This window comes from Ovis canadensis, chromosome X, assembly GCF_042477335.2.
Source record: "Ovis canadensis isolate MfBH-ARS-UI-01 breed Bighorn chromosome X, ARS-UI_OviCan_v2, whole genome shotgun sequence".
Classification (NCBI taxonomy): Eukaryota; Metazoa; Chordata; class Mammalia; order Artiodactyla; family Bovidae; genus Ovis; species Ovis canadensis.
In genome coordinates, this window is record NC_091727.1 from 137,859,246 (window position 1) to 137,881,692 (window position 22,447).

The following is a 22,447-nucleotide window of genomic DNA, read 5'->3' on the forward strand; positions in this document are numbered from 1 at the left end:
GAAGGAATGATGTTAAAGCAGAAACTCAAGTACTTTGGCCACCTCATGCGAAGAGTTGACTCATTGGAAAAGACTCTGATGCTGGGAGGGATTGGGGGCAGGAGGAGAAGGGGACAACAGAGGATGAGATGGCTGGATGGCATCACCGACTCTATGGACATGAGTCTGAGTGAACTCTGGGAGTTGGTGATGCACAAGGTGGCCTAGCGTGCTGTGATTAATGGGGTCGCAAAGTCTCAGACACAGCTGAGAGACTGAACTGAACTGAACCGAACTATATCACCTTATTTCATTAAATATATTTTCACTGGATATAGATTTCTGGATTGGAAAAAAATCCTTTTTTTTTCTTTAAGGACTTAAAGATGTTTCACAGTTTTCTCGCCTCCACAATCTCTTATTTCATGTAATAAGTACCTCTGATTATTATTTCCTTATTTATAATATGTCACTATTTTTTTCCATCATTGATTTATCAGTAATTTGTTTAGATATGTCTAGATATATTTTACTGGAGAAGGGAATGGCATCCCACTCCAGTTCTCTTGCCTGGACAATCGTATGAACAGAAGATTTGGATTCGACTGAGCGACTTCACTTTCTCTTTTCACTTTCATGCATTGAAAAAGGAAATGTCAAGTCACTCCAATGTTCTTGCTTGGTGAATGCCAGGGATCCGGGAGCCTCATGGGCTGCAATGTGGTCACACAGTTTTGGAAAATAGTGAAGTGACTTGGAAGCCGCAGCAGCACCAGATAGGATTTAATCTGAATTTCAAAAACTTAAGTTTTCTAATCTGTAAATCTGCAGTTTTCATCAAATTTGGCAGGTTGGTTTTCAGGATTTGTTTAATTCTTTTTTATTTTTTCTATAGCAATCATTCTTTTCTCTATTTCAGGAAGTTTAGTGATACAAATATAGAGTTGCATAATTTTGTACCACAATTCCCTTAGACTCTATACATATTTTTCCTCAATATTTTCTTTCTTTTTTTTAAAAAAACTATAAATTTATTTATTTTAATTGGAAAGCAAAAGAGACACAGATGTATAGAATATTTTCAAGGTATCTCATTGACATCACCTCGAATTTGACATCTGTTCATTGCCTTTTCTTTGAGAATTAGTCAGATATTTCTGGTTCTTGAATGACGAATAGTTTTAAATTATATTCTGTAAGGTTTAAGTATTATATTTTGAACCTATAAGTTTTATGACAGTCCTCTGGAGGATGTTGATTTTGTTTGTTTGTTTCAGCTTGCAATGTACCTGATTACAATCAGACCACAAGTTCTCGCTTACCTTCTCTCAGTTTCAGTTTTCCAAAGCTACCCTATTTGGTCTGCCCCTTGCAGATGCCACTCGGTGGTTGGTCTTTGGCCTGCATAGTGGTGTATGTGAGAGCTCCATTGCTTATTTGGATGTATTTCACATATGCATACTTTCTTTGTACGCCCAACCTTGTGTTGGTTAATGTAGAGATGGGAAATTTTCTTCTCCATCTCTTCCCTGTTGGGAATTTCTATAGGTCTACTTTTCCTATTCTTATTATAAGAAAAACGGGGTTACATTTATTTTGTTTACTGCTATGTGTAGGATTTGTTTCTACCACATTACTATATGCTTTTTGTTTTTCCTGTTTTTAATTTTTCTTTCCTTTCTTGCCTCCTTTTGGAATGATAGTATTTGTTTCCTTTTCATTGTATTTCTTTTGTTTAATTCATATGCTTTATTTTCTATCATTTATACTGTTAGTATAAATATTTTGATCTATTTGAAGTTTGAAATTAACCAGAATCTTTACTTTTCTGCTGAATGGTAAAACTGTTATACAATACTTTATCTTTGATCTTCCAACTCCAATTTTATATGCTATTTTTTTCAAGATTGAGTTCTATTTTTCTATAAATTAGTTTTTCATTATTTCTAAATCAATATTTGTTTGATTTTTCCACATATTTAAAATTATATTTGTCCCATATTCCCTCTTGCTCATTAAACTTTATTTTAAATTATTTTTTCTTTTTTCAAAATTACAACTTCTAAAGCTTCATTTAATTAGGGTTTGTTAGTTTAATTTTTTCTGGATTTATTTTTGATCTGAGAACGTTTTCATTTCATTCTTGTTCTTGAGAAATAATTGCATTGGACAGACAGTTATTCCCTCTAATCACAGTGGAGATTATTTGTCCACTTTTTGTGACTTCTATTATTACTATTGCTGTTAAGAATCTATCCATAAGTTCAATTGCCACTATTTTTGCATGTGTGCTGATTGCTTCTGTCATGTCCAATTCTTTGTGACACTATGGACTGTAACCCACTAGGCTCCTCTATCCATGGGATTCTCCAGGCAAGAATGCTGGAGTGGATTGCCATGCCCTCCTCCAGAGGATCTTCCCAACCTAGGGATCAAACCTGCATCTCTTGCATTGACCACCTGGCCATTATTTTTAGGTCACCCATTATTTTTAGGTCATCCATTATTTTCTATATTTGCAGTTTTCAGTCATTTTTTCTCTTCTACACACTTGCACTCTTTCTCTCACATTCTACCTTATTCATTATAAAGTATTGCTGTGCCATTTTTTTAATTATCCTGCTTATAATTTTTCATGATTTATACATTGTTGTCCCTTGGAGACAACAAAGCATAACTCTAGATGATTTCTTCAGATTTTCTTCCAAAAATCACTAATTCTCTTTTCATCTGTAATTAATATGCTTTTAAATACATATACTGTTTTATATGCTGTTCAAACCCCCAAAGAAGTTTGTGTTTCAATTTTTTTTGTAGAAGCTTTACTTGTAGTTCTTCAACTACATTAACTATTTCTTTTTTCACTCTTAAAATTTTCAAACTATTTTATTTTTGTGTATATGAGTAATATAGTCATTTCTTTTTGTTTTTCAGTGCATATCAATACAGTCACTATAGCTTTGATTCTGCATTTTATTTTACATTTCTTACAGCTTTTAATTAATACTGTGATTTATAATTCTGGACAACTTCTGATCATTTTATTTTAATTTTATTTGACTTCTTTGAGAAGTAGTTTGAAACTATGCTCCCCTTGGATACTGTCAGAACAGCAACCCATTAAATGATCTGTTTGTGGATTTTGGACCATAAAAGTTGTTGAATTTGAACTTCGGCCTCCATGAAGATTTCTCTGAGTGTTTGAATTCTTTTGAGGGAGAATTTTTTCCCCATTATAGAGTTTGAGGTAGGCAATTTCCTTTCTGTTTTACTCTATATTAACTAGTTTTTCTTTAACCTTTTCACTAAATGTAAAGTTAGGGGACTCATTTTATGTGAGGTTTTTGTGCTAAGTATCTAAACTTGGGCAGGCTTTAGACTTGTTTTGTATCACTTACAACACAAAGCTATTGTGGCTTAAGCATATAACACCCACAATTTCAGCAAAACAAAAAAAAAAGAGAAAAGTAAAATTTTGCACTAGATTCCTGCTTTTATTTTAGGTTGACCTCTGTGGCTTTCTTCTTTTCATAATTCACAATTCTGCAATGTTTGTAAAGTTTTGTTTTCATTTATTTTGCAACATATTAATTGTTTTAATAAAGAGTTACACCGGATATATAATCTTTAATAATTTAGCTAAAAACACAATTTTTGAGCAGAATTATTACCATAAAGATGGTCATTTGAGAGGTATTAGCATTGGTATATGGAATAAAATAATATCTTTCCCTAGCTATTTCAAATTAACTATTCTTTGCTCTATTAAACAATTAAAAACACATTATTTGATATGTTTTAAATAATCACAATGTAAAATACAACCTAAATTCAGAGAGATTAAAGGCTTAATTTTGGATTTCAGTTAATTAATTTTATAAAAGTTCTCATGGGATATTTACTATTTATTTCACTTTCCTGATTTCTATTAAAAATGCAAATTCATAATTCTAACTGAATACAGAATTACAAAGAATAGCGAGAAGATATAAGAAAGCCAGAACTTACACAGGACTGGAGAAAGGGACTCTTGCAGGGCACAAACAAAACCTTGTGTGTACCAGGGCTCAGGAGAAAGGAGCAGAGACCACACAAGAGACTGACCCAGATTTGCCCATGAGTGTCCAGGAGTCTCCTGTGGAGGCCTTGGTCAGTGGAGGCCTGCTTCAGGGTCAGGGACACTGAGTGAGGGAGTGCTTGCAAACAAATTTTTGAAGGAGGCCACCATTATCTTCATTACCTCCACCATAGTTTGGCCTCAGGTCAAAAAGAAGGGAGGGAATATGGCTCTGACCATCAGCAGAAAATTGGATTAAAGAGTTACTGAGCATGGTCTCATCCATTAGAACAAGACTCAGGATCTCCCTCAATCCCTCCCATCAGGAAGCTTCTATAAGCCTCTTATACTTATCCATCAGAGGGCAGACAGAATGAAAAAAAAAAATCAAAGAAAACTAATCAAACTGATTACATGGACCACAGCCTTGTCTAACTCAATGCAACTATGATCCATGCCCTGTTCAGTTCAGTCACTGTTGTATCTGATTCTTTGTGACCCCAAAATCGCAGCACACCAGGACTCCCTGCCCATCACCAACTCCTGGAGTTCACTCAGATTCATGTACATCGAGTCCGTGATGCCATCCAGCCATCTCATCCTCTGTCGTCCCCTTCTCCTCCTGCCCCCAATCCTTTCCAGCATCAAAGTCTTTCCCAATGAGTCAACTCTTCTCATGAGGTGGGCAGAGTACTGGAGTTTCAGCTTTAGCATCATTCCTTCCAAAGAAATCCCATGGCTGATCTCCTTCAGAATGGACTAGTTAGATCTTTTGCAGTCCAAGGGACTCTCAAGAGTCTTCTCCAACACCACAGTTCAAAAGCATCAATTCTTGGGCACTCAGCTTTCTTCACAGTCCAACTCTCACATCCATACATGACTACTGGAAAAACCATAGCCTTGACTAGACGGACCTTAGTCGGCAAAGTAATGTCTCTGCTTTTGCATATACTATCTAGGTTGGTCAAAAATTTTCTTCCAAGGAGTAAGCGACTTTTAATTCCATGGCTGCAGTCACCATCTGCAGTGATTTTGAAGCCCAAAAAAATAAAGTCTGACACTGTTTCTACTGTTTCCCCATCTATTACTGGTGAAGTGATGGGATCGGATGCCATGATCTTCATTTTCTGAATGTTGAGCTTTAAGTCAACTTTTTCATTCTCCTCTTTCACTTTCATCAAGAGGCTTTTTAGTTCCTTTTCACTCTGCCACAAGGGTGGTTTCATCTGCATATCTGAGGTTATTGATATTTCCCCCAGCAATCTTGATTCCAGCTCGTGTTTCTTCCAGTCCAGCATTTCTCATGATGTACTCTGCACAGAAGTTAAATAAGCAGGGTGACAATATACAGCCTGGGCATACTCCTTTTCCTATTTGGAACCAGTCTATTGTTCCATGTCCAGTTCTAACTGTTGCTTCCTGGCCTGCATACAGATTTCTCAAGAGGCAGGTCAGGTGGTCTGTTATTGCAATCTCTTTCAGAATTTTCCACAGTTTATTGTGATCCACACAGTCAAAGGTTTTGGCATAGTCAATAAAGAAGAAATAGATGATTTTCTGGAACTCTCTTGCTATTTCCATGATCCAGTGGATGTTGGCAATATGATCTCTGGTTCCTCTGCCTTTTCTAAAACCAGCTTGAACATCTGGAAATTCACAGCTCACATATTACTAAAGCCTGGCTTGGAGAATTTTGAGCATATCTTAGTAGCATGTGAGATGAGGCAATTGTGTGGTAGTTTGAGCATTCTTTGGCATTGCCTTTCTTTGGGATTGGTATGAAAACTGACCTTTTCCAATCCTATGGCCACTGCTGAGTTTTCCAAATTTGCTGGCATAGTGAGTGCAGCATTTCACAGGATCATCTTTCAGGATTTGAAGCAGCTCAACTGGAATTTCATCACCTCCACTACCTTTGTTTGTAGTGATGCTTTCTAAGGCCCATTTGACTTCACATTCTAGGATGTCTGGCTCTAGATGAGTGATCACACCATTGTGATTATGCGGGTCATGAAGATCTTTTTTGTACTGTTCTTCTGTGCATTCTTGCCACCTCTTCTTAATATCTTCTGCTTCTTTCAGGTCCATGCCATTTCTGTCCTTTATTGAGCCCATCTTTGCATGAAATGTTCCCTTGGTATCTCAAATTTTCTTGAAGAGATCTCTAGTCTTTCCTGTTCTGTTCTTTTCCTCTATTTCTTTGCATTGATCTCTGAAGAAGGCTTTCTTATCCCTTCTTGCTATTCTTTGGAACTCTGAATTCAGATGATTATATCTTTCCTTTTCTCCTTTGCTTTTCTCCTCTCTTCTTTTCACAGCTATTTGTAAGGCCTCCCCAGACACCCATTTTGCTTTTTTGCATGTCTTTTCCATGAGAATGGTCTTGAACCCTGTCTCCTCTACAATGTCATGAACCTCATTCCATAGTTCATCAGGCACTCTGTCTTAGATCTAGGCCCTTAAATCTATTTCTCACTCCCACTATATAATCATAAAGGATTTGATTTAGGTCATACTTGAATGATCTAGCAGTTTTCCCTACTTTCTTCAATTTAAGTCTGAATTTGGTAATAAGGAGTTCATGATCTGAGCCACAGTCAGCTCTTGGTTTTGTTTTTGTTGACTGTATAGAGCTTCTCCATCTTTGGCTACAAAGAATAAAATCAATCTGATTTTGGTGTTGACCACCTGGTGATGTCCATGCATAGAGTCTTCTCTTGTGTTGTTGGAAGAAGGTGTTTGCTATGACCAGTGTATTTTTTTGGCAAAACTCTATTAGTCTTTGCCCTGCTTCATTCCACAGTCCAAGGCCAAGTTTGCCTTTTACTCCAGGTGTTTCTTGAATTCCTACTTTTGCATTCCAGTCCCCTATAATGAGGACATCTTTTTGGGGTGTTAGTTCTGAAAGGTCTTGTAGGTCTTCATAGAACCATTCAACTTCAGCTTCTTCAGCGTTTCTGGTTGGGGCATAGACTTGGATTACCGTGATATTGAATGGTTTGCCTTGGAGATGAACAGAGATCATTCTGTCGTTTTTGAGATTGCATCCAAGTACTGCATTTCGGACTCTTTTGTTTACCATGATGGCTGCTCCATTTCTTCTGAGGGATTCCTGCCCACAGTAGTAGATGTAATGGTCATCTGAGTTAAATTCACCCTTTCCAGTCCATTTTATTTCACTGATTCCTAGAATATTGACATTCACTCTTGCCATCTCTTGTTTGACCACTTCCAATTTGCCTTGATTCATGGACCTGACATTCCAGATTCCTATGCAATATTGTTCTGTACAGCATTGGGCCTTGCTTCTATCACCTGTTACATCCACAGCTGGGTATTGTTTTGGCTTTGGTTCCATCCCTTCATTCTTTCTGGAGTTATTTCTCCACTGATCTCCAGTAGCATATTGGGTACCTATGGCGAGTTCCTCTTCAGAATCCTATTATTTTGCCTTTCCTACTGTTCATGGGGTTCTCAAGGCAAGAATACTGAAGTGGTTTGCTATTCCCTTCTCCAGTGGACCATATTCTGTCAGACCTCTCCACCATGACCTGCCTGTCTTCGGTTGCCCCAAGGGTGTGGCTTAGTTTCTTTGAGTTAGACAAGTCTGTGGTCCTAGTGTGATTAGATTGACTAGTTTTCTGTGAGAATGGTTTCAGTGTGTCTGCCCTTTGATGCCCTCTTGCAACACCTACCATCTTTTTGGGTTTCTCTTACCTTCGGCATGGGGTATCCCTTCACAGCTGCTCCAGCAAAGCACAGCCACTGTTCCTTACCTTGGATGAGGGGTATCTCCTCATTGCCACCCTTCCTGGCCTTAAACGTGGGATTAATCCTCTAGGCCCTCCTGTGTCTGCACAGCCACCTCTCCTTGAAACTATGAGCCACACCCTGTAAGGTGACCCAAAACCAAAGGGTCATGGTGGAGAGTTCTGACAAAATGTGGCCTCCTGGAGAAGGGAATTGCAAACCACTTCAATATTCTTACCTTGAGAACACCATAAACAGTATGAAAAGGCAAAAACATATACACTGAAAGATTAACTCCCCAGGTAAGTAGATGCCCAATATGCTACTGGAAAACAGTGGAGAAATAACTCCAGAAAGAATGAAGAGATAGAGCCAAAGCAAAAAAACAAACAAACAAAAAACCACCCAGCTGTGGATATGACTGGTGATAGAAGTAAAGTCCGATGCTATAAAGAACAATATTGCCTAGGAACCGGGTATGTTAGATTAATGAATCAAGGTAAGTTGGAAATGAACAAACAGGTGATGGCAACAGTGAACATCGACATTTTAGTAATCAGTGAACCAAAATGGACCGGAATGGGTGAATTTAACTCAAATGGCCATTATATCTACTACTGTGGACAACAATCCCTTAGAAGAAATAGAGTAGCCCTCATAGTCAACAAGAGTCTGAAATGCAGTACTTGGATGCAATCTTAAAAATGACAGAATGATTTCGTTTCCAAGGAAAGCCATTTACTATCACAGTAATACAAGTCTATGCTCCAACCAGTAATGCTGAAGAAGCTGAAGTTGAACGGTTCTATGAAGATCTATAAGACCTTCTAGAACTAACACTCAAAAAAGATGTCCTTTTCATTATAGGGGACTATAATGCAATAGTAGGAAGTAAAGAGATACCTGTAGTAACAGGCAAATTTGGCCTTGGAGTACAAAATGAAAAAGTGCAAAGGCTAACAGTTTAAGCAAGAGAACAGGAGCTGACTGTGGCTCAGATCATGAACTCCTTATTGCCAAATACAGACTTAAATTGAAGAAAGTGGGGAAAATCTCTAGACCATTCAGGTATGACCTAAATCAAATCCCTTATGATTATACAGTGGAAGTGAGAAATAAATTTAAGGGACTAGATCTGATAGACGGAGTCCCTGATGAGCTATGGATGGAGATTCATGACATTGTACAGGAGACAGGGATCAAGACCATCTCCAAGAAAAAGAAATGCAAATAGGCAAAATGGTTGTCTGAGGAGGCCTTACAAATAGCCAAGAAAAGGACAGAAGCTAAAGGCAAGGAGAAAAGGAAAGATATTCCCATTTGAACACAGAATTCTGAAGGATAGCAAGGAGAGAAAAGAAAGCCTTCCTCAGTGATCAATGCAAAGAAATAGAGGAAAACAATAGAATGGAAATGATTAGAGATCTCTTTAAGAAAATTAAAGATACCAAGGGAAACTTTTATGCAAATATGGGCTCAATAAATGACAGAAATAGTATAGACCTAACTGAAGCAGAAGATATTAAGAGGTGGCAACTATACATTGAAGAACTATACAAAAAAGATCTTCATAATCCAGATAACCATGATGGTGTGATCACTCACCTAGAGACAGACATCCTGGAAGTCAAGCGGGCCTTAACAAGCATCACTGTGAACAAAGCTAGTGGAGGTGATGGTATTCCAGTTGAGGTATTTCAAATTCTAAAAAAAAAAATAATGCTGTGAAAATGCTGCACTCAAAATGCCAGCATTTTGGAAAACTCAGCAGTGGCCACAGGACTGGAAAAGATCAGTTTTCATTCTAACACCAAAGAAAGGCAATGCCAAAGAATGCTCAAACTACCACCACAATTGCACTCATCTCACACGCTACCAAAGTAATGCTCAAAATTCTCCAAGCCAGGCTTCAATAGTACATGAACTGTGAACGTCCAGATATTCAAGCTGGATTTAGAAAAGGGAGAAGAACCAGAGATCAAATTGCCAGCATCATTTGGATCATCAAAACTGCAAGAGATTTCCAGAAAAACATCTATTCATGCTTCATTGACTATACCAACGTCTTTGACTGTGTGGATCACAATAAAGTCTGGAAAATTCCTGAAGGATGGTAATCCCAGACCACTTTACCTCCCTCTGTGAAATCTGTATGAAGGTTGAGAAGCAACAGTTAGAATTGGACATGGAACAATGCCGGGGTCCAGCCCCAGTGGATCCAGGATAATTCAAAGGTGGGATGGAATCAGCATCCTAGGAAAAAATGTATATAATTCCAGATAGAGAGAGATTAGAAAATTAGCGGAGAAAAAGAGGCCGAATAACTTGGTTTACACCACCAATCACCACCTACGTAGGCCGCAGGCATGTTCCCGTTCTCCCGAAGGAGTGGAGGCACTAAGGCCTCCCCAGTAAGATCTTAGAAGCCCAGGCAAAATTAGTAGGCTTGGTGAGTACCCACGTACCAGATGGGAATTCAGCCAGAAAATAGTAGGAGAGAAAAAGAGGCTGAATAACTTGGTTTACATGGGATACCAATAAAATTCCAAGACAAGGAATTTGCACCATCTACGTTGGGCCACCAGTGCCACTTGAATATCAGAAGGTGCCCCTCCTTAGGCTCCTTCTCGTATGGAACTTAAAAACTGGGGCATGTAAGCAGACATGGTGAGCACCCACACTCCAGATGGAAATTCAGCCAGAAAAACGGGGAGCAAGAAAGAAATGACATGGGGGAATCAGTCTTTCCAGAAACTGATCCCATTTCTTTATTTTTTAAGTTTGCTTATATACCTTTTGTTACACATAGGGATGAATATAGAGTCACGTGGGGGTCAGCAGTCCTGACCTTTATCAAATTCAGGTGCTTCACATAAATGTATAAAAAAAGGTCTTAGGGGTTTTACATCATCTTCTGGCCATGAGGCCTGCTGACATTTTATGATCCTTTCTTTCTGATAACCAAAAAACGTATTTTTCCCAAGGGTGTTTTTTCTTAAACCAGGCACCACCCTCCAAATAAAGTTGCATTCCTATAGGATGAGGGTGTAGTGAGTTACAGTCAAGAAAGGAATTCATTTAACCCAAGGTTAACATGATTAATCTTAAAGGTTAATACTTATTTCTCCTATATGCTAATTATATTCATTATAAGGGCAGGGAATATGGAGATTTAGCAGCAAACATCAGCCCAACAAATGAAAACCCTTCACCAATGTTCCCCTTAAGATCTATTTAGTCTTAAGATAGTGATAAAGTTACATTTTTGCATAGCAAGGACACAGTGATTTATAACAAAGTACAGTGATCTATAACAAAAGAGAAAATTCATTAACTCAAAAGGTCTAGTATTGCTAACATCAAAAACTACTATATGTCCTTTTCTATATTCCAAATACATTGATTAATATATTCCCAGGTGCCTAAAGATATGGAGGCCTGGCAGCAATCATTGACTCAACAATGAGAAAAGCCCTATGCTAATTAAGGCTTTCAAGATACTCCAAACTCTCTGTGCTGTTTATGGTTGAGAGGTAGTAAATAATCATGTGCAAGATGATGAATAATCCTGTCACACAAGGTAGTCTGCAGAGAGGTTTGACCTGAGACACCCTTGTCACCCCCAGGGCAGGGAATTAGCAGCAATTATTGGCACAACAAGCGAAAAACCCTTTACCAATATAATCCCTAACCAACCCACTATACTAACAATTTCCAACTTCCCAAAAGAATCTGCCTTTAGTAAGTCTAAAACATCTCCTGCCTCTCACGATTGGGAGGCTGTAACAATCACAAGAATCCATACAGCCAGGCTAGATAACCTTCAGAGGAGTTCTTAAGTTGAAACACTCTCATCACACCCAGGAATTTTTATTGACTTGGAGCTGTAAGTTAACTCCTTCTCCGAGAGAGGTAATGGGGGTCAGCCCCCCGTAATGTCAGAGGTATAGGTGAGAGCATGAAACAGTAAAGTAGGTAGACTCTAGTTTTGGGGGTAGATGCTTGGGAACAGGGGATTTCCTGAGGCTTGATTATGCCTTTGCATATGCCGAAGCCTCCTTCCTCATGACCTTTGCCATGGGTGGAGTTCCTCATGCTGGCTCCCGGCAGATCAACAGACTGGCTCAAAATTGGGAAAGGAGTACACCAAAGCTGTATATTGCCACTTTGCTTATTGAACTTCTGTGCAGAGTACATCATGCAAAATGGTCGACTGGATGAAGCATAAGCTGGGATCATGATTGCCGGGAGTAATATCAATAACCTTAGTTATCAGCTGACACCACACTTATGGCAGAAAGTGAAGAAGAACTAAAGAGCCTCTTGAGGAAAGTACAAGAGGAGAGTGAAAAAGCTGGTTTAAAACTCAACATTCAGAAATTGATGGTCATGGCATCTGGTCCTATCACTTCATGGCAAATAGATTGTGAAACTGTGGAAACAGTGACAGACTTTATTTTCTTGGGCTCCAAAATCACTGAAGATGGTGACTGCAACCATAAAATTAAAATACACTTGGTCCCTGGAAGAAAAGTTATGACCAACCTAGGCAGCATATTAAAAAGCAGTGACATTACTTTGCCATCAAAGGTATGTCTAGTCAAAGCTACGATTTTTCCTGTAGTCATGTATAGATGTGAAAGTTGGACCATAAAGAAAGCTGAGCACTGAAGAATTGATGCTTTTGAACTGTGGTGTTGGAGAAGACTCTTGAGAGTCCCTTGGACTGCAAGGAGACCCAACTAGTCCATCTTAAAGGAAATCAGTCCTGAACATTCATTGGAAGGACTGATGCTGAAGCTGAAACTCCAATACTTTGGCCACCTGATATGAAGAACTGACTCTTTGGAAAAGAGCCTGGTGCTGGGAAAGATTGAAGGCAGGAAGCGAAGGGGAGGACAGAGGATGAGATTGTTGGATGGCATCACTGACTCAATGGACATGAGTTTGAGTAAGCTCCAGTAGTTGGTGAAGGACAGGGAAGCCTGTCTTCTGCACCCCATGGGGTCTCAAAGAGTCAGACTTGACTGAGTGACTTAACTGATCTGATAGATGTTGTTATCAAGGAGTATGGCCAATTCCATATACTGGTATAAGTAGAAGAGTGTAATATCTATGCTATTCAGTGACATCATGTAGAAGGAACAGAAAGCTTCAGTTTAAATTCTGGCTTTACTACTCACTTTCTTCATTACCTTCCCTATATTAATTTCTGTTCATGTTAAAACAGAAATAATAATCCTCACTTTAGTAAGATGTATGTGGGTTAAATTGCCTAGCATACTGTCTTTTGTATTATAGAACTCAAAAATAAGTGGCTGAATTTTGAGTATATTTAATTTAGGCACAGTCCATTGTTTTTGTAAATTCTGACTCTGGAGTCAAAGAGAAAGGTGCTTAAATCAGAGCTATGTTTCTTATTCTCTCTTTTATATTGGACAAATAGGCCATTCTGATCCTCAGTTTCCTAACTGATTAAATGGGAATGATGATAATATTATACACTGTTCATCAAGTGGCTGTGAAGAATAAATTAGATAAGGTTCTCAGAAATGTTGAGTGAGTGAGTGAGTGAAATTTACTCAGTCATGTCTCTGACTCTTTGCAACCACATGGACTGTAGCCTGCCAGGCTCCTCTGTCCATGGAATTCTTCAGACCAAAATACTGGAATGGGTAGCCATTCCCTTCTCCAGGGAATCTTCCCAACCCAGATTTCCCACATTGCAGGTGGATTCTTTACCCTCTGAGCCACCAGGGAAGACCCTTAGTAATGTTATGTGTTCCAAAAACATTGGCCCTTGTTGTTCTAATTGGTACAACCCCTGGGCAACTTAAAAGGATGTCCAAGTACCAATTTTTAATTCCATGCTATAAGTTTTGTGTGTAGCCATCACTTGATAATCTGCATCAGAGGAAAACAAAACAAAACAAAATACATAGATAATAAAATAACGGGTGTTCTCCAAATATGTATGTTTGTCTTAAAATAAAGCCAGACATACATGCTTTCCCTGTGTCTTTTATCTCTGCTGCTATCAGTGCAGTAGCCTGGAGGGAGAGAGGATTGAAAGGTGAATATATGCAGTATGGGGAATTAGGGCCAGGGTAAGAGAAGAGAGAAGAGGGAAGAAGACATAGATAGGAGGTGAAGAGCTCTGAGACCTCCTGACTTCATCAGTATATGTCATTTAAGAGCATACACATCATTTCAGAGCAATCTTGTCAGGATTTTTAGAGTGAATAATTTCATTCTTACCACTGTGTATTTCCCAAGATACAGATCAAGATATGTGAGAGAAGCACAAGAAAGAATATGAAATGTAATGCAGTCCATGCATTAACCCTTTCTTTCTCCTAGCTTCTTGAAAGTGTCCTCATGTGTAATTGGCTGAAGAAGCTGTGCAATGGAGGAAGGTCAGGGAGTGACAAAATGAGTAGCAGACAGAAATCTGCCAGCATTTCAGAAATGAAGGATAAATAAGAGAGTTCTGTCAATCAACATTTCTGAAATTTCTTTTTCCATTTAACAGCCACCACCAAGCAACAAAATACTTCTGCATTCAGTTGTGTAGATGAGCTGTGAATTCTGTCTCTTCCACACATAAGGGCAGAAAGAACTCTAGTCAAACAACTGCAGCTGCAGCTTCAATAAAAACATGGTCAAAGATAAGGTTTTTTTTTTTTTTAAGGAAAATCATTTGCAGAAACAAGAAAGAAAAAGAGAACAGAAAGGAATAGACAAATCCATTTAAAGAGAATATAATCAAAACTTAGCAACCTCTCATAGTTTTCTTTGTAAAAGGGATATAGTATGTGAGGCAAGGGACTCATTATCTTGCTCCTAGCCAGTAACTCATAGAGAAGAGAAACTGGGAATGGGAAGGTGCTGCCTAGAGAATTGTAAGTCAGAGATGAACCCATTAGTTAGCAGCATTTACTGTTTACATAATGAGGAGCCATTGAAAGAGACCCAGTATGTTTTAGAAGTCCTTCCACAGTCCACATAATAAATGCACAAATGGCCAAAGTGGATTTTCTTCCATTCTTAAACATTTTGCATTTCAGATGCTCAAATTGGGAATGCTTAAAGACAGATCACATCAGAGAGAAAGGTGCATCATCTTCAGGTATAAAACGGAACAGCAACAAGAAAGTAGATGAAACATTTTAAGCATGGCAAGTATAATTAAGACTAGCTTTTTTTTTTTTTCCAGTGAGTAGAAGGATCACTCTGAACTCATCTTTCTACAGATAAATTGTCCAAAACTACCATATGTGGGTGTTCCTTCTAAATAATCTTTTTCTTCTTTCTAAATGTAGAAAAAACCTACTTCAATAAGACTAAACACATGTAATGCTTAGGGAGAATCTGCCATATGACAACTGTTGGGCTAGAGAATGTGTGTGTGTGTGTGTGTGTGTGTGTGTGTGTGTGTGTTCATGGGCTTCTCTGGTGGCTCAGATGGTAAAGAATCTGCCTGCAATGTAGGAAACCCACGTTTGACCCGGGTTTGATCCCTGGGTCAGGAAGATCCTCTGGAGAAGGGAATGGCTATCCACTCCAATATTTTTGCCTGGAGAATCCCACGGACAGAGGAGCCTGATGGGTTACGGTCCACAGGGTCGCAAAATGTAGGACACAACACACACACACACACACACACACATATACACAGGTATATATATATATATATATATATATACACACACACACATATGTGTATATATGTGTATATATGTGTGTGTATATATATATGTGTGTATATATATATGTATTCATATATGTACACACGTGTATATATATATATATATGCACACATTTCTTTATCTTCACAATACATATATGAGTTAGGTGTCATCGTTATTTTCTTCTCACAGATGAGGACACTGAAATGAAAATAGTTCATTTGACATCCCCAAAATCACATAATAAGGAAATGGGAGACTTTTAATTTGAACTTGGATCTGTCCGACTCCAAAACTCATGTTTGTAATTAAAAGTGCCTCTCCAGTTGCAAACATCAACGTTTGCACGTTAGTGACCATTAACAGCAGCTTGTCAGCACGTGTGTGATTAAAAGATTTCATACTTTCACAGCACTCTCACTGACAGAAAATGGTGCCTTCCTTCTCTTTCCTCCTTTCTGGCAGCTCATCTGTGTGTCTTATATATGTCTTTCAGTAATGCAGTCTAAAGTTATCCCAATGGGGCTTTCTCTTGGGAATCAAAAAGGATTCCATGCACACTCACCAGTTTTATCTCAAATCAACTGCCATAAATCCAGTTCTCTCAATTACTCCCATGGAAGCACAGGGACAAAAACAATGACTGAATACAGGAATTTCTATTACATAGGAACTGAGTAGCTTAGAAATATGAATTTTTTTCTTAGTCATTTAATTTTTTCTCAGAGAGGAGCTCATGTATGGAGAATCAACAGTTGATTATATTCCTGTTCATGATATGTATCCATGTGTATCATTCTCATCTTATCTAAAAATCTGTGAGCTTTTTGAGAGCAAGACACATGCCTTATAATTCTGTTGTATCTTCCCTTCTCTAATCTATGGCATACTATTGCACAAGAACTTGACTTGGCTGATTTAGATAGAGAATGATGGAAATACTGTTCCAGTTGGCATTTGCAGGATGAAATCAAGTCAAAATTTAGTGACTTCAGTCAACAAGCATTAATTTAGCTCATGACTCAGTATATTGGGAATTTAGGCTAGGCTGAGGTGGAAAATTCTGATTTCTGCTGGACTCAAACGTGTATGTAATCAATCAGCTGCTAGTCAACCAGGAAGTTCTGCTTTGGTTGACTGTTGGCTCTGGAAATGAAGGTAGCTAGGTTATGTGTTTTTCATTATCTGGCACTATTCTATAAGTGAAAGTGTACAGGACATCCTGAGGTCTAGGATGAAAAGTAACTCATTGCTATTTTTGTCATATTTTATGACCCCAAAACTAGAGAAGTCTGATGTCTACATATTGATGAAGAAAGCTGAGAAATTATAATTTATCAGAAATGATTCAAAATTAATTGAGCACCGGTCTTGTGCAATGTATTTTTAAAGCTATCTATCTATCTATCTATCTATCTATCTATCTATCTATCTATTAACCCTGATTGGAGAAAAATAACCTGCTCAAAGTCACACAGATTACTGACACAGATCTGTTTGAGTTTAAATACAGTGCTTTTCCTACCACTTAACACTGTCTTAGAATTAAAAGCTTGGGAGTAAGACAATATATCTCAGTCAACTTGCTCAACATATCATTTTAAGCAACACTTCTTTGACTACCATAGTTTAAAATTTAATATTTTTTCTCCATAGTTTTAAATGCATTAAGAATAGTAAGGAGAGATAAGAAAGCCTTCCTTGGTGATCAGTGCAAAGAAATAGAGGAGAGCAATAGCTTGTGAAAGACTAGAGATCTTTTCAAGAAAATTAGAGATACCAAGGAAATATTTCATGCAAAGATGGGGAAAATAAAGAAAATAAATGATATGAACCCAACAGAAGCAGAATATGTTAAGAAGAGGTGGCAAGAATACACAGAAGAACTATATAAAAAATATCGAAATGACCCAGATAACCATACTGATGTGATTGGTCACCTAGAGCCAGACATCCTGGAATGTGACGTCAAGTGGGCCTTAACAAGCATCACTATGAACAAAGTAGTGGAGGTGATGGAATTCCAGTTGAGGTATTTAAAATCCTAAAAGATGATGCTGTGAAAGTGTTACACTCAATCAGCCAGTAAATTTGGAAAACTCAGCAGTGGCCACAGGACTGGAAAAAGTCAGTTTTCATTCCAATCCCAAAGAAAAACAATTCCAAAGAACATTGAAACTGCTGCACATTGCACTCATCTCACATGCTAGTAAAGTAATGCTCAAAATTCTCCAAGCCAGGCTTCAACAGTATATGAACTGTGAACTTTCAGATATTCAAGCTGGATTTAGAAAAGGCAGAAGAACCAGAGATCAAATGGCCAACATCTGTTGGATAATCAAAAAAGCAAGAGAGTTCCAGAGAAAACATCTACTTCTGCTTTATTGGTTATGCCAAAGCATTTCATAACAAACTGAAAAATTCTTCAAGAGATGGAAATCCCAAACCACTTTACCTGCCTCCTGAGAAATCTGTATGCAGGTCAGAAGCAACAGTTAGAACCAGACATGGAACAATTGACTGGTTCCAAACTGGGAAAGGAGTAAAAAAGATTGTACATTGTCACCTTGCTTATTTAACTTATATGTAGAGTACATCATGCAAAATGTCAGGCTAGATGAAGTACAAGCTGCATTCAAGACTGCCAAGAGAAACATCAATAACCTCAGATACACAGATAACACCACCCTTTTGGCAGAAAGCAAAGAGGAATTAAAGATCCTCTTGATGAAAGTGAAACAGGAGAGTGAAGAAGCTTGCTTAAAACTCAACATTCAAAAACCGAAGATCATGGCATCCGATCCCATCACTTCATGTCAAATAGATAGGGAAATATTGGAAACAGTCGACTTTTTTTTTTTCTTGGCCTCCAAAATCACTGCAGATGGTAACTGCAGCCATTAAATTAAAAGAGGTTTCCTCCTTGGGAGAAAAGCTATAACCAACCTAGACAGCATATTAAAAAGCAGAGACGTTACTTTGCCAACAAAGTCCCATCTAGTCAAAGCTATGGTTTTTCTAGTAGTCATGTGTGGATGTGAGAGTTGGACCATAAAGAAGGCTGAGCACTGAAGAATTAATGCTTTTGAACTGTGGTGCTGGAAAAGACTCTTGAGAGTCCCTTCGACTCCAAGGAGATCAAACCAGTGAATCCTAAAATAAATCAGTCCTGAATATTCACTGGAAGGACTGATGCTGAAGCTGAAACACCCATACTTTGGCCACCTGATGGGAAGAACTGACTCATTGTAAAATACCCTGATTCTGGGAAATATTGAAGGCAGGAGAAGGAGATGGCAGAGGATGAGATTAGTGGATGGCATCACTGATTCAATGGACATGAGTTAAGGATGCTCCAGGAGTTGGTGATGGACAGGAAAGCCTGTTGTGCAGCAGTCCATGGGGTTGAAAATAAGTGGACATGACTGAGGGACTGAACTGAACTAAACTTAAATGTATTTTACATCATCTTTCACAGCTTGGAGTTAGATAGACCTAGTCCAAACCTTGACTCCCCACTTACTGTGCATCCGCACTCAGTCATGTCTGACTCTTTGCAACCCCATGGGCTGTAGCCCACCAGGCTTGTCTGTCCATGGAATTTTCCAGCCAAGGCTACTGGAGTGGGTTGCCATTTCCTTCTCCAGGGGATCTTCCTGACCCAGAGATTGAACAGGTGCCTATTGTGTCTCCCACATTGGAAGGCAGGTTCTGTACCAGTTGAGTCACCAGGGAAAACCCTACTTACTAGTTTTGGGTGAATAACATCTGAGTCTCAGCATTCTTAACTATAAAATATAGACAGTACTCAAATGGCAGATTCATGCTGAAGTATGGCAAAACCAATACAATATTGTAAAGTTAAAAAAATTAATAAAAAAAAAGAAAATTAATGCTTGGTACAGTGTGTGACATAAGGCATTTAATAAATGTGTGTACACGGAATTCCCTGGCGGCTCAGATGGTAAAGCATCTGCCTACAGTGCAGGAGACCTGGGTTCGATCCCTGGGTCAGGAAGATCTTCTGGAGAAGAAAATGGCAACCCAGTCCAGTACTCTTGCCTGGAAAATCCCATGGACAGAGGAGCATAGTAGGCTACAGTCCATGGGGTCGCAAAGAGTCAGACACGACTGAGCGACTTCACTTCACTTCATACAGTATACATATATATATATATATATATATATATATATACACATATATATATGTTCATGTATATCCTTAAGCAACATCTTCCAAGTACTATAGTAATGACTATTTTCTTGAATTTATCAGAGAATGGCCTATCTGTAGCATGATAGAAAATATTAATGATGGGAAAAAATTAATAAATAAATGGCATAAATTTTGTCTTCCCTTCACTATAGATTCAACATTATCAGGGTATTTGAGCTCCCAGTGTTATAGGAGGATTGTGGAAAAGAATGCCAAAGAAAATGGAGGTTTTATTTAAATAACTATTTTCTACAGTATGTCCAGAGAAATACCTTGGGGCTGAAACTTTGACATTTGGCAAAAGCTGCCTTGTTGAATAAATGTATATGTCATTACCTTGAAAGGAGGACTCTATCTTTGGAGTGCCCTTTAACTTTAGAATTGTTTCTATTGGAAGGGCATATATGTTAAGAAATTCTCTCGACTACTGCTTCATTTATGAGGTGAATTATTTTTGAACTATTGAATTTTTAGGCCATGTAAACGATTCTTGTGTCCAAATCTGAAGAGGAAATAAATACTTTAATCAAATATTTGAAATAAAGTTGAAGGCTTCAAAGTCTAAAAATGTTATCAAAAACATTATATCCCTTTTTAGAGAAGACATTTCTCAATGTGTGAAGGTGTTAGTCTTGTTTCCATGTAATATCTCAGCAAGAGGCATCCCAAGCTGCCAGTGTTAACTTTGTTTCTTGGTGCTGTAATTTGTAGGTCAATTTTTCTGTTCTTTTAAGGTGATAAACATTATTTTAAGAATCTTCCTAATGATGTAGCATATTGAGTTCTGACCCTAATATTTGCTATAATTGACCCTGCTACTGCTATTGCTACTGCTAAGTCGCTGCAGTCATGTCCGACTCTGTGCAACCCCATAGACGGCAGCCCACCAGGCTCCCCCGTCCCTGGGATTCTCCAGGCAAGAACACTGGAGTGGGTTGCCATTTCCTTCTCCAATGCATGAAAGTGAAAGTGAAGTCGCTCAGTCATGTTTGACTCTTAGTGACCCCATGGACTGCAGCCTACGAGACTCCTCCATCCATGTGATTCTACAGGCAAGAGTACTGGAGTAGGGTGCCACTGCCCTCTCCATAATTGGCCCTAATATTTGCTATAACTGGCCCTAATTGGTCAGTCAATTCAGTCATTCAGTCATGTCTGACTCTTTGTGACCCCATGAACTGCAGCAAGCAAGGCTTCTCTGTCCAACACCAACTCCCAGAGCTTACTCAAACTCGTGTTCATCGAGTAGGTGATGCCATCCAACCATCTCATCCTCTGCCATCCCCTTCTCCTCCTGCCTTCAATCTTTCCCAGAAAAAAACTGGTATATTCATTCAAATAACTGGTGTATTCATTTATATTTTCAGATTATAGGTAATAATAAATGTTCTAATAGCCTTAAGTTTTTTTCTTATAAAAAGAGTCTAGTTATGGCACAAGAAATGCATAAGCAAAGTTCAAATATGAAAGCACAGAATTCTGAGCATTTTTTAGTTAAGATAAACATCCTACTACTTTAAAAAGAATAGCAACAAAATAAAATTGGAGAAAATGATCTCTTGGAATGTGTAAGTTCTTTTTGAATACCTTCCATATCGAGCATCTTATTTTACCCTCTACTGTGTAGTTGATAAGATAGATATTGATATTTTATCTATATTTGTTCATATTAACCTAAAAGTTAACATGAAATTTCTGGGTCAAGGCCAAATTATTTTTACTTACAGCACTAACTGGATTTGTTCTTTATTGTCTCAACTATTTTTCCTCCCAGTGAAGTATAATAAGGGGTAGATGTCACCCACCACAACACAGAAGAGAACTTTGAAAATAAGAATCTTGGATCTTATATACACATTTTCTCCCTTGTCTCCTGAGAAAAGGATAGAAACTTAATCTTCCTAATTAAACAATTCTCCTTATGAAGAGAAGAGGAGGACCTTATGTTTTTAAACTTTAAGATATAAATAAATACCTACCAGTGGGGAACATTAGACAAATGTCTCATGATTGACAACTCCTGGAGTATCTCCATGGCTCTGGGACTCATCAGCCTTTGAAGTGCAAGCACATATCTCCAGGGAAATGAATCTTTTACTATTTATTCAGTCATCCTTTAAGTTTCATGGCATGCCCTTTATCTCAGGTTATAGTAAATTTTTTTTCCAGAAAGCCTTAATGCTGTAGTAATATAAAATTATTTTCTCTACAACCCCACAAGTATCACAACTCCCATTTTTTGGATGGGAAAACAGAGACCCAAAGAATTATCTGACATTCCCAATGCCTCTTTATTTAGTAGTAAGAGGGATATTTAATGAGTCATTCTGACTCCAAGTTCCATGCCTTTATACCACACTGGGCTAACAAGCCTCTATAACATTTTTAAGCAAGTAGTAAGTAGAATATGAACCATTCATGCTTAGGTGTTATTAGTAAGTCAAATGCTTTATCCTTAACTAGCAAACATTTCAAATCAGTTGTAAAGGCCAAAGTGAGAGACTGTAGGGGTCTGATTGCTTTGGTGGAAGGAAAAGAGCTTTGAAGTGTATTCTTTAAAGACTGGGCAGAAATGAGTTTGAACATATGTGAGGAGGGGAGAATACTTAGAAAAATGAGAAAATAAGCCTCTGTTTGAAGAGAGGACTTTAGGCATGGGAGAAGGTTTGGAAGACATTAAAATATGCTCCAAATTAACAAACTTTGCTCACTTTATCACTTTACCTGTAAACCTTCATACCAATGAAAATTGTCTTT